The following is a 14,197-nucleotide window of genomic DNA, read 5'->3' on the forward strand; positions in this document are numbered from 1 at the left end:
TGAAGAAGTTTTCCTCTTCTCTCCCACCCTCCTCTAGCTTATCTCTCCACGCTTCAGGCTCTCTGCCTTTATTCCTGATGAAGGGCTTTTGCCCGAAACGTCGATTTTGCCTGTCCTCGGATGCTGCCTGAATTGCTGTGCTCTTCCAGCACCACTGATCCAGAAATAGGACCTGAGGGCACAGCCTCAGAGTGAGGGGATGACCCTATAGAACTGAGATGAGAATTTCCTCAGCAGAGGATAGTGATTTGGTGGAATCTGCTGCAAAAGGCTGTGCAGGCCAAGACGTAAACTGTATCAGAACATAGAACAATGCAACACATGAACAGGCCCTACAGCCCATGATATTGTGGCGAATATGACGCCAAATTAGACTAATCCCTTCCCCCTGACCTTGGTCCAAATCCCTGCATTACTCGCATATTCATGTGTTTTTCTGAAAGTCTCTTAACCACTCCCCCGCCACCCCCATTCCCATCTGCCCCCACCATCAACCCTGCCAGCATGTTCCAGACTCCAACCACTCCCTCCGTATCCTTTGCCCCTCACGTATCCTTTGAACTTCCCCATCTCACTTTAAATGCACGCTCCCCAGTATTAGACACTTTAACTCTGAGAAAAGATTCTGACCATCAACCCTATCTATGCATCTCATAATTTTATAGACTTCTTTCAAGTCTCCCCTCAGTCTCTACCACTCCAGAGAAAACAATCCAAGTTTTTCTGGCCTCTCCTGAAAGTTCATACCCTCTAATCTGGGCAGCATCCTGGTAAACCTCTTCTGCACCCTCTCCAAAAGCATCCATACCCTTCCAGTAATGTGGTGACCAGAACTGAATGCAATACACTTGTGTAGCCTAACCAAAGTCTTATAAAACTGCAACATGATATCCTGACTCCTGTACTCAGTTTCCCAACCAATAAAGGCAAGCATGTCATATGCCTCCTTTATCACCATACTTGCATGGCCACTTTCAAAGAGCTATGGACTTGAACCCCAAAATCCCTCTGTACATCAAAGCTGGTCAGGGTCCTGCCATCAACCGAATACTTTTCTTTAACATTTGATCTCCCAAAGTGCAGCACCTGACACTTAACCAGATTAAATTCCATCTGCCATTTCTCCGCCCATATCTGGAATTGATCTATATCCCCCTGCATCTTTAACAACCTTTTACATCATCCACAGCTCCACTGATCTTTGAATCGATTACAATCTTACTAATCCATCAACCTACATTTTTCAGCCGTAACATGATTTTCCTGTACTCAATATCCTGACCAATGAAAGCAAACATGTCAAATCCCTTCTTCACCACCCTGTCTAACTCTGACTCCACATCCAAGGTATATATGTTGAACTTTTCTAAGTCCCTTGGCACTTTTTAAACTACCAGTTACTTTTCTCAGAACTCTTTCTGAATTATTTGTTTCTCAGCTAAAACCAAAGGAGACAACTTGTTTGTTTTCAGTTCAGCATATCAGAGTAATTCTAATGATGGAATCAATGGAAACTATTGGAGTGAGGAGAAGGATTTTCTACCTGTCTACCTGAAGGTGTGTGAGACATTTCTGTGGCCTGACTGAGCACTTGGTAAGAATGCTTGTGGATGTACATATTCCACTACTGCAAATTGAGGCCCTTCAGTTGACAATTACAACCTCACAACCAGTCTACAACAGCAATGCACAATCCTCAAAATCCTCACAGTCACAATTAAATCTCTGCTCTCCAATGATGCAGATAAACCACATTTTAAATTGAGCCACCTTTCCTCTTTTATTTTTGTGCCAGACAACGAACGAACAATTGTTGTAATTCGTGAACACATTCTTTTAATATGACCCATTGCCTATCCACCAGCAATCCATTTTATAAGATTACCCAATTCATCATTGCCAAATCACAAATCATACTCTATATTTTCCATTATTTTGATCAAGGACAGTAGTTTTAAATGCAACAACTTCAATCTCCATATTATTGTAGAATTCTATCGTGGTTTAGTTGCTCTTCCCTACATTACCCTGCACAACAAGATTGTTAATTAATCCTTCCTTGTTATATATTATATACAGTGTGAGATTGCTGTTCTCTGGTTGGTACCTCAACACATTGGTGGAAAAAAAATCATTGTATGTACTACAGGAAATTCTCCTCCACAATGCCACTGCTAGTTTGGTTTGTCCAATCTATGTGTAAATTAAAGTTGCCAATGATTACAGTTGCACCCTTATTGCATGCAACTCTGATTTCTTGTTTAATGCCTTCCTTTGTATGTCCACCACTGTTTGGGGACCCATGGATAACCATCAACAACATTTTCTGTGCCTGGTCTTCCTTGTCTCCACCCATACAGAATGGACAACATGATTTTCTGAGCCAATATTCATGATTGCTTGATGTTACTCCTTCAGTAACAATGCTACCCCACCTTCTTTCCTTTATTGTTTGTCTTTCCTAAATAATGAATGATGCTCAGTTCTCATCCTTGGTAACCTGCAGCCAAGTCTCTGTCATCTCGACTATATCGTAGTTGTTTTTATCTTTTTGTGCTGTTAAATCATATACCTTATTGCAAATGGTAAAGTCATAGAGTCATACAGTATGGCAGCAGACCCTTTGGAACAACTTGTCCATGCTGACCAGTCATCTCAATCTGACCATTTGCCAGTACTTAGCCTATATCGGTCTAAACCCCGACTGTTCGTATACCCATTCAAATGCCTTTTAAATGTTGCAATTGTACCTGTTTCCTCCACTTCATCTAGCAGTTCATTCCATACATGAACCACCCTGTGTATGAAAACGTTACCCCTTAGGTCCTTTTTAAATCAAGCGGGCTGCTTTGTCATGGATGGTTTCAAGCTTCTTGTCGGGACTGCACTCATCCGGGCAAGTGGGGAGTATTCCATCACACTCCTGACTTGCGCCATGTAGATGGTGGATCAGCTGTGGGGAGTCAGGAGGTGTGTTACTCGCAGCAGTATTTGTTCAGTGCGGGGAGTCAGGAGTATCCCTGGCCTCTGACCTAATCTTGTAGCTTATGCATTTATGGAGTGAATCCAGTTGAGTTTCTGATCAATGATAACTCCCAGGATGTTGATAGTGGGGAATTCAGTGATGGTAACACCATTGAATGTCAAGGGATGGTGGTTAAATTATCTCTTGTTAGTGATGGTCATAGCCCGGCATTTGTGTTGTCGTTTATCAGCCTAAGCCTGGATATTGTCCAGATCTTGTTGCATTTGGACACGGACTACTTCAGTATCTGAGGAGTCACGAATGGTGCTGAACATTTGTGTAATCATTGGTGAATATCCCCACTTCTGATGGAGAGAAGGTCATTGATGAAGCAGCTGAAGATGGTTGGACCTGAACACTATCCTGAGGAACAACCGCAGAGATGTCCTGGAGCTGAGATGACTGACCTCCAACAAACTCGCTCATCTTCCTATGTGTCAGCTATGACTCTAACCACCGGAGATTTTTCTGCCGATACCAATTAATTCCAGTTTTGCTAGGGTTCCATGATGTTACACTCAGTTGAATGCAGCCTTGATGTCAAGGGCTGTCACTCTCACCTCACCTCTGGATTTCAGCTCTTTTGTCCATGTTTGAACCAAGGCTGTAATGAGGTCAGGAGGCAAGGGGCCCTAGTGTAGCCCAAACTGGGCATCACTGAACATGTTGGTGCTGCTTGATAGTACTGTTAATGAAACACTCCATCACTTCACTGATGATCGACAGTACTGATGGGGTCGTAATTGGCCAGATTGGATTTGTCCTGCTGCTTATATACAGGATATATGTAGGCAATTTTCCACATTGCTGGGTAAATGTCAGTGTTGTTACTATACTAGAACAGCTTGGCGAGGGAGCAGCAAGTTCCGCAGCACAAGTCTTCAGTACTATTGCCGGAATGTTGTCAAGGCCTGTAGCCTTTACAGTATCCCGTGCCTCACATGGAGTGAGTCAAATTGGCTGAAGACTGGTATCTGTGATGCTGGGTGACCACTGGAGGAGGCTGAGATGGACAATCCACTCTGCACTTCTGGCTGAAGATTGCTGCAAATGCTTCAGCCTGATCTTTTGTACTGATTTACTGGACTCCTGTATCATTAAGGAAAAGGATATTTGTGGAGACTCCTCCTTTAATCAGCTGTTTAATTGTCCACCACTATTCGTGACAGGATGTGACAGCACTGCAAAGCATAGATCTGATCTGTTGATTGTGGGATGTCTATCACTTGCTGCTTATGTTGTCTGGCATGCAACTAGTCCTGTTTGGAGGCTTCACCAGGTTGACACCACATCTTCAGGTAAGCCCGATTCTGCTCCTGACATGCCTTCCTGCACTTTCCATTGAACCAGGGTTGATCCCCTGGCTTGGTGGTTATGGTTGAAAGTGGGATATACTGGGCCATGAGGTTCCAGATTGTGCTGGAGCACAATTCTGTTGCTGTGGATGGCTCACAGTGCCTCATGGATGCCCAGTCGAGTTACTAGATCTGCTCAAAGTGTGTTCCATTTAGCACAGTGATAGTGCCTCACAACACAATGGAGGTTATTCTCAGTGTGAAGGCAGGACTTGTCTCCACAAGGACTGTGCGGTGGTCACTCTTATCGATACTGTCATGGACAGATGCAACTGCAGCTGGCAGATTGGTAAAAATGAGGTCAAGCAGGTTTTTCCCTCTTGTTGTTCCTTCACCATCTGCTGCAGACCCAGCCTGGCAGGAATGTCCTGTAGGACTCAACCAGCTTGATCTGTAGTACTACTACCACCCCCGGCCAGAGTACATTTTGTGTCCTTGCCATCCTCAGTGTTTCCTCCATGTGTTGTTAAGTACTGATTCATCAGCTAAGGGAGGACAGTACATGATAATCAGCAGGAGATTTCCTTGCCCACATTTAACAAAACGCCATGGGCTCGAGAGTCAATTTTGAGGATTCCCAGAGCAACTCCCTCCTGACTGTCCTGCTGGTGAGACAGGACACATCCAGGAATGGTGATGGTAGTGTCTGTGACATAGTCATGGAATCATACCTTACAATGACCATATTATGCTGTTGCTTGACTAGACTGTGAGACAGCTCTTCCAGTTTTTATACTAAGCCCCAGATGTTAGCGAGGACGACTTTGTAGGGTCGACAGGGCTGTTTCTGACGTTGTCTTTTCTGTTGTTTAGATCAACGCCAAGTGATTCATCCAGTTCCATTTCTTTGAGACTTTGTAGTGATTGGTACAACTGAATGATTTGCTAGGCAATTTCAGAGGGCAACTGAGAATCAGCCTCACTGCTGTGGGTCTGGAGTTCACATGTAGGCCAGACCAGGTGAAGATGGCAGATTTCCTTCCCTTAAAAGGACATTAGTGAACTAGATGGGTATTTTCAACAATTGACAATGGTTCATGATCACCAGTAGATTCTTAATTCCAGATGTAAAAAAAAATTCAATTCAAATTCCACCATCTGCCATGATGGGATTCAAACTTAGGTCCACAGATAGAGGGGAGGGACTTGTACTGTATTTAATCAGAAACATTGTTAGCCTGGCGCGCCTTTTTTTTTCAAGGGTGCCCAACTCTGCAGACTTGTTAATAAAACTTTGTTTTCCTGAATTTGTCTAGAGCGATTATTGAGAAGCGATTTTCGTTTCTAACACCCTCTTCCTATCAGCCCTTCTTCTACCGAAAACATCCTTTTTTTCTCGCAAGAGTTTATTCAACTGCTCCAGCTGTCCTCCCTCATCATGCCACCTACTGATGGCGATCCCACACAACTGCTCAAGCCCTTTTACTCAGTGCCCTCCCTATCACGACCACCTGGAGGTCCTATTCAATCTCTGCTTTTATTTATTCATTTTGTGGGATGTGGGCATAGCTGGCTGAGCCAGCATTTATTGACCATCCCTAGTTGCCCTTGGGAAGGTGGTGGTGAGCTGCTTTCTTGAATCACTGCAGTCCATGTGCAGTAAATTGACCCACGATGCCATTAGGGAGGGAATTCCAGGATTCTGACCCAATGGTAGTGAAGGAACAGTGACATATTTCTCAGTCAGAATGGTGAGTGTCTTGGAGGGGAACTTGATGGTGGTGGTGTTCCCATCTATCTGCTGCCCTTGTCCTTCTAAATGGAGATGGTTGTGGGTTTGGAAGATACCATCAAAGGATCTTTGGTGAATTTCTGCAGTGTATCTTGAAGATAGTACAAACTGCTGGAACTGAGCGTCAGTGGTGGAGGGAGTGGATGTTTGTGGATGTAATGTCAATCAAGCAGGCTGCTTTGTCCTGGATGGTGTCAAGCTTCTTGAGTATTGTTGGGGCTGCACTCATCTGGGCAAGTGGGGAGCATTCCATCACACCCCTGACTTGTGTCTTGTTGATAGTGTACAGGCTCTGGGAAATCAGTAGGTGAGTTACATGCCACAGTATTCCAAGCCTCTGAGCTGCTCTTGTAGCCATTGTGTTGATGTGGTGAATCCAGTTGAGATTTTGATCAATGATAAGCCTCAGGATGTTGATAATGGGGGATTCAGTGATGTTAACATTGTTGAGTGCCAAGGATCTCTTATTCGTGATGGTCATAGCCTGGCATTTGTATGGCATGAATGTTACTTGCCACTTGTCAGCCTAAGCCTGGATATTGTCCTGATCTTGTTGCAGTAGAACAAGAACTGCTTCAGTATCTGAGGAATCGTGAATAGTGCTGGACATTGTGCAATTATTGACAAACATCCCCACTTGTAATCTTATGATGGAGGGAAGGTCATTGATGAAGCAGCTGAAGATGGCTGGGTTGAGGACACTACCCTGCGGAACTCCTGCAGTGATGTCCACTCCATAAGTAACACTATGTGAAATCTATTCTTTGTTAAGGCCCTTAGTAAGTTTTATTCAAATCAATGCAGTGCATTATTTTGTTCACTTTATATTTCTTTTACACTGGAGCTAACATAAAATACAAGAAGGAAGTCTCTTGGACACTCAGTACAGCAAAACCTTATCTAATTACGAGATCTTAAATGCTATTATTGAATAAATTTAAATATGACACTATGACAAAGTACAGCTTTACTCCATGTTACCTGAAGTGTTGCAGTTGAATATTATCCTGTTTAATAGTGAAACAACTTCAACTTCAGAGTATGGAAATGGGACAAAATCTATGTAACTGGTCATCAGTCTCAAAGATGGCATTATCTTAAGGGCATCCCATTTATGAATCCTATGCTGGAGTTTCGAACTATTACTTAGGCTGAAAAAACTACTTTCTCCATGATGAATAAATAAACTACACATCTTTTGTTTATAAAGGTCAACATCTTTGTGCACTTCTAATAAAAAAATAGACAATGGTTACCAATTGGGGTTTCTAATCCAGTGCGAATCTCTCAAGAGATGGTAGAGAAACATTACCTCCTTGTTCATTATAAGCTCTCAAAACTATATAAGATCTCAGAAGATCATTGTTAAAAGGAGAGAAGAATTTGAAGATTTTCATCTTGCACTCATCAGAACTAAGTGGCAAGAAGCAGAATTGAGAAAAGGGACACTATTTAATGCAACATAAGAAAAGGGTGCAGATTGGTTGAAGCATCATTGGCAAGGAGACAAAGTAATTCAGAAACTAGATAGGTAGATTGTGATTGGTCAGGATCTTACATGGAGATGTAACAGAAGTTGGCTGTTTCCATGAGCCCCTTTTTATGAAAAAGGTGCAACTTATTTACATGTTTCTCTTGTCTCCATAAAATTGGAGCCTGTGTATTTATATTCATAGCTTCTAGCATGTGAACATACATAGCAATACAAACTTGGTTGATGATCTTAAATTGCTTCCATGTAACATTTAACATAGTCCAGATTATTAGTAAATGATTTCCAACAGCAGAAGCATATTTGACAATGAACATACTTTTCTAGGTTTTCAAACACGGGATGATTCAGTACCATCAGCCTGCCGTCTGTCACAATTGGTCAATAGGACACATTGTTACATATGGTCCACCAGTTATTGGAACATAAGGAGGGAAATCTGAGGTAGACCAGTCACTGCTCAGAACCAGAAGTGATGGACTTAGGCTTTTTAATTATTTTTTTCTGATATGCAATGAGAGATGATTTGATCAAGGTATCTGTTGTCATCTCACGGTAAGCAAATGGCTAGGTTCCTACTCACAAGGATGCCAGTAAAATGGATTGTGTAGGTTGCAATGTGATGTTTCTCATAGCATAGTATGTTCCCTGATATCAAATGAAGGAAACTTAGTTCACATTTAATTTTACTTATGAACTTTGCTCAGTACAATTGATTGCTCTGAGATCAATACTACAATGCAATATAGCCACTTAGTTTTAAATTTCCCTAGTAACCTGCTCAGCAACATTGGACATATTAGAAATGGAACAATGTCTTTGATACTCAGCTTTTCTACAGCAATGATGACAGAAAATACTTCAGATCCTGTATTCCTGTTATGAACATTTCATCAAAATATACTTACAGGAAGACATTGAAAATCGGGTACTAAATTTATGTAAGTTTTAGGCCAATTGATCTTTATACAGATGCAGTATATTGCATTTGTATAAACAATATCATGACAATATAACACTCGACATACATCAGATGCCTATCAAGATAATTATCCAAGCTCTCATTGATACAAAATTTCATTATCCATACATGAGGGGAAAGACACAGAAGTCTGCTTTCATGTTGTTGATGTGGAAGTGCTAATGTTAGACTGGGCTTTATAAAGCCAGAAGTCACACAACATCAGGATATAGTCCAACAGGTTTATGTCAAGTCACACAAGCTTTTGGAGTGCAGCCCCTTCATCAGTTGTAGTGAGAGAGGAGCGCATACAAACCTAGAGTTTATAGGATCAAGGGCAGAAATATCAAAAGATCATACAACTGGTGTCAGACAATACATCTCTGCAGGTGAGCAAGAGTGTTAGATGATGTGTAAAGTGTTTATAACATATACTGCTTCACACACATGCACACACTCACACAAACATACTCACACATACACATACTCTGTTTCACACGTATGCACACACACACATACATAAACTCTCACACTCACACACTGCCTCTCTGAAGCATGCATACACACGCGCACATAAATAAATCTATGGGGTGAATGATTTCATTCAAGATGTTTGTTTACAGATACATTTTTATTTTATTCAAAAAATACACAATTTGAGGTCAGTCAGTCAATGTGGCACCTTATAAATTCCAGCTTTCTGAATAAAATCAGCCTGATTCCATGTTAAAACTGTGAGGCAGATTCTGAACAAAGCCCCACACCTACAATTCAATGTCTGACCTGGGATGTCACCTTTTGTATATTCCGATCGCTCTGCCTGATTGTCATAACAGCACAGCACTAACATTGACTTTATAATCACTTTACTCACTGTCTAACACTCTTGGTCACCTGCAGAGACATAATATCTGACACTCCACTCACACCTGTAAACTCTGGGTCTATGTATGCTGCTCTCTCACTGCACGTGACAAAGTGGCTGTGTTTTGAAAGCTTGTGTGATTTCAAATAAACCTGTTGGACTATAACCTGGTGTTGTGTGACTTTTGGCTTTGATATTGTTTATCAACTATTGGATCCTATTGCATAGGATTCCATAGCTGGAAACATACCATTACAAAGCTCTAAGAATTCTTTAGAAAAGTGGCAAGGAAGGCCTGTTTAACAATAGGCATCGTTGGATTTAATGAAGACAACATAAACAACACTTAGTAGATTTGCAGAGTTCTTAGATTTACATCAATTAATGCTACACTAAACAAGTCAGCAACCATGTTAAAGTAGCAAGCATAAGAATATTGCCCAAACATATTAAGCATTTTTATTCTAGTATTAGTAATGATAATTCTTGAACTTGTTTTTGATCTTTGCAATGTATATGTACTCCACCAGATGGCATCACACAATTATTGTCAGCTGAATATGCATGTACTGGATGTTGTAACATATTAGAAACATAATCAGACTGAAAGCACATTAGGTTTGTAGAAGCACTGATATGCTGGGAAAATATTCAATTTAACAGGAAACTAGCATTTAGGAGTTGTTCACACTACGTCTTCAAAGAGCTAACCAATTCTTTTCCTTTGTTTTGGTGGACAATCGGAAGATTGTTGTGGAAATTCTGTCCCAACTGTCATTCTTGTTCCTATATAATATCACTTCTACTGTCCACTTCTACGCTGTGTTTTCATTCAGCCAGTTAGAAAATATGCACAATAAGCTAAGATCTGGTATGTACTATGATGCCTCATATGCACCAGTTAATGGGATGTATTATAGAAAAAAAAGTTCACAACTTCTCAAGTAGGAGTACTAAAATACCATATTAGGAAAACTCAGCATGCTTATGAGGTCCAATTTCTACAACTAGATTTCTATACCAATAAACTGTATAGTCTGTTGCGTAAGAATTTAAGGCCCCTGGAGTAACCAAGTAATGATTTGACAAAGCTGTAACCCACTGGACATAAAGAACATAATATGGGCGGAATTATTTAAAGAGGTGTTTGAGAGCTAGAGAGAGAGATGTACATATCATAAATAACATTCTTTCGGCAACATATCAGTAAAATTACAGCCTGGTATGTCATAGATTACACCTATTGTAGTTAGTATTGATATACAACAAAGATTTCTAAAGACGTCTAAACCAGCAGACAGTTCCTGACATTGCCTCTTCCTTAATTAGGCTGTGACAAACACAAACTGGAAGAACTGGGTATAAAATCACTTGGCAAAAGATGATAGCTGCAAAGGGATGCATTGCTTAGAAAGTAGTGGTCGTAGTAAAGATTAAAAAAAACATGAAATCATCTAAAGAGATCAAAAAATTTCATCTTTACAAAATATGGTTGATACCGATTTAAGACAAACTGGTAATTAGAAGGTGCACAGAGCTAAACAGCTGCTGAGAAGGAAAATAATTCGCTGAACTGATGCCCCTTTTAGGAAAACCACCAAAACAACTGCAAGTTAATGACTTTTTTTGTAGGAAGTAATGGGGAAGTAAATTTCTAAGGAAAAAGGAAAAAGCAATGAAAAGAGTAAAAGCCCACGAGCAGTTAAGGTAATAAATCGAAGTCATAAAACCATGAAAGGAGGCCAATTACCAGACTAACAAAGCAGATTTGATCAGTAAACTGCAAAAGCCTGAGAAAAAATAGGGTGGGTGTAGAATTAAGACATCTCATAGACATTTAACAGTTTTAGAATATTTTCTCATCATTAAACTGATTGATATACAAGACAATTCTTCAGAAACAGGTTTAAGGTACATCAGTTGAAAACAATCAGGAATATAAATCACTTCTGCAATGTAAGTTTTAGAACCTTAACTGTAAAGTTAGTTAAAACGATATTATTCAGATATTTTGGGTGAGAAGCTTAAGTTTTCTGCAGTTTTATTCATTTTCATTTTTAAAAAACAGCATCGGAGACAAATAAAAAGAGTTTGATCCAGATCATGTGGTATGAAATTAGATATAAAAATACCTTAGACTCAGAAAAAACAGCACAGATAACTTCACAGCAATCATCTTTAATGCAATGAATGAATCAATGAATATATCAATTGAAGCCATTTTCAAAACGTTTCTACTCACATATCTTTTGGAAATCCTTTAGCCATCCTGGAAACAAACTATCTTCATTCATCACTATATGGATGCAATGTCAGGAAAGAAAAACCAAGCCATTCAAAACAGCATTTATAATAGCTGAATATTTAACAAATTTCAGTTTTATTAGTAGAGCAACAACCTTTACAATAATGATTCAACAATAGCTTTAAACAACAAAGAAAATAAAACAACTAACTGAGTTAAGTACGTGGTGTAGTACATGGTGTAATGCATGATGTAATACATGGTGTAGTACGTGGTGTAGTACATGGTGTAGTGCTTGGTGTAGTACGTGGTATAATACATGGTGTAGTACTATGTCTAGTACTGGGTGTAGTACATTGTGTAGTACTGAGTGTAGTACATGGTGTAGTAGTATAGTACATGGTGTAGTACTGAGTGTAGTACATGCTGTAGTACATGGTGTATTACTGAGTGTATTACATAGTGTAGTATATGGTGTAAAACATTGTGTTGTACATGGAGTATAGTACTGAGTGTAGTACATGCTGTAGCACAAGGTGTAGTACATGGTATAATACATTATGTACTACATGGAGTAGCCATGAGGATGGCCTCCACTGGGACCTTGGGTTCATGTCACACTACATTGTACTATACACACACACACAGACAGACAAACACACACACAGACACTCCTACAGACACACACACACTCACAGACCCTCTCTTATACACCCACACACATATACTTCCACACACACCCTTTCATAGACTTATACCCCTTTACACTCACATACACACACTCTCTCACAGAGACTTATAACCTCAGCTCCCCCCCCCCACCACCGTTCCACACACATTCACATGTACACATACACATAGAAGTTTGTGGGCTGAATTTGTATTTGCAGAATCACATTTTACTTTGCTCAAAAACTGCATGAATCCATGTAAGATCCTGTAAATCCATTTTTTAGATTAGAATCAGTCTGACCACTGTGGCACAGACAACCACTCAGAGAAGCTCATACCTTCAACACATTATCTGGGCCAACATGACACCAATTGTTAAAGTTCACTTGAGAATGTAACTTTTAAAAAAAGTTCTGGAATTTACATATAAAAGAACTGAAACCAACATGGTCATTCTAAAAGATGAGAGACTTAAGAAGCAATCCAAGTATTTTTCAATATACAATTTCCGTTACATTACACTGTAAACTTTTGCTATAAATTCTGTGTCTTACAATCTTATTCTCCACAACCACCTGATGAAGGAGCAGCGCTCCTAAAGCTAGTGCTTTCAAATAAACCTGTTGGACTACAACCTGGCATTGTGTGATTTTTAACTTTGTATACCCCAGTCCAACACCGGCGTCTCCAAATGCATGGTGTAGTACTGACTGTAGTATGTGCTGTAGTACATGGTGTAGTACTGAGTGTAGTACATGATGTAGAATGTGGTGTAGTATGTGGTATTGTACATGGTATAGTACTGAGTGTAGTACATGGTGATCTTCAATTAGAAGAGAAAGAGTGTTCATCAGATAATATATCATGTGTGATGACTTCAACAAAAAATCCTAAACAATCATATCCTGTCATAAGTGTGGTTCCAATATCCACAACACCAAAGAGAAAACGGTCCTTCCACTAACTGTGTATTCGTTGTTGGAAAATAGTTTGAAGATGTGTAAAATTCTAAAGAAGAAACTAAGTCTTAAATTAAATCAATTTCAAGCTGACCTGCATGCAGAAGCTTGAAGAACATGTCAACTAAAATAGAACATATTTTGATGCATGCGAAATAAGTACTTAGGGAAGAACAACATCAGTCTTTTCTCAGAAATGTTCCACCATCTCCTGATCCAGCCAAACTGTTTCCATACCTTGTCACACTTTGCCATAGGTGTCAGACACCAATTAACATAGTTGGATCAAATCAAAACTTTAGAGAGGGATAGGGTACATGAAGGAAAAAATGTAAAGTAAACATTGCAAAAAGCAGCAATTTAAGTAACTCATTTGAAAATGTATATAACTGTTGATAAATGTCTTGATGAGGAATGCTTGTGTAGGTGTGTGATGGAATATGGTTAGAATCTGTAGGAACCTTGTAAAGATGCAAAAATGCAGCTACTCTCAATTGGGCAGAAATAATTTAACGTGGGCAGGTCGAGTTAATGATTGTGTGTAAGATAAATAGAGAGAAGTACAGGTAGATAATAGTCTGTCAACAATGTAACAGTCGAATTAGAGCCTGCCATTTCTCAGATTACCAAGAACACTGTTAATATGAAACAGAGTTCCAAAAGATAGACAAAGGCAGTGCTTGAATATGCCTTCTCCTCAACCAGTCCATCCCGAAAACAAATGTTTAGATGGTGACATAAGAAGATAATATAAATATTATCAAATTGTGACATGAACCGAAAAAAACACCTCAACTATTTCTCAATTTCTCTTCAGTATACCTGAAGGGGTAATAGCTTGATTTTTCAAAGATGAAATTGTATATTCACAATTGTTGTTGCAAGCATTTC

This window comes from Chiloscyllium plagiosum, chromosome 14 (genome assembly GCF_004010195.1).
Source record: "Chiloscyllium plagiosum isolate BGI_BamShark_2017 chromosome 14, ASM401019v2, whole genome shotgun sequence".
Lineage (NCBI taxonomy): Eukaryota > Metazoa > Chordata > Chondrichthyes > Orectolobiformes > Hemiscylliidae > Chiloscyllium > Chiloscyllium plagiosum.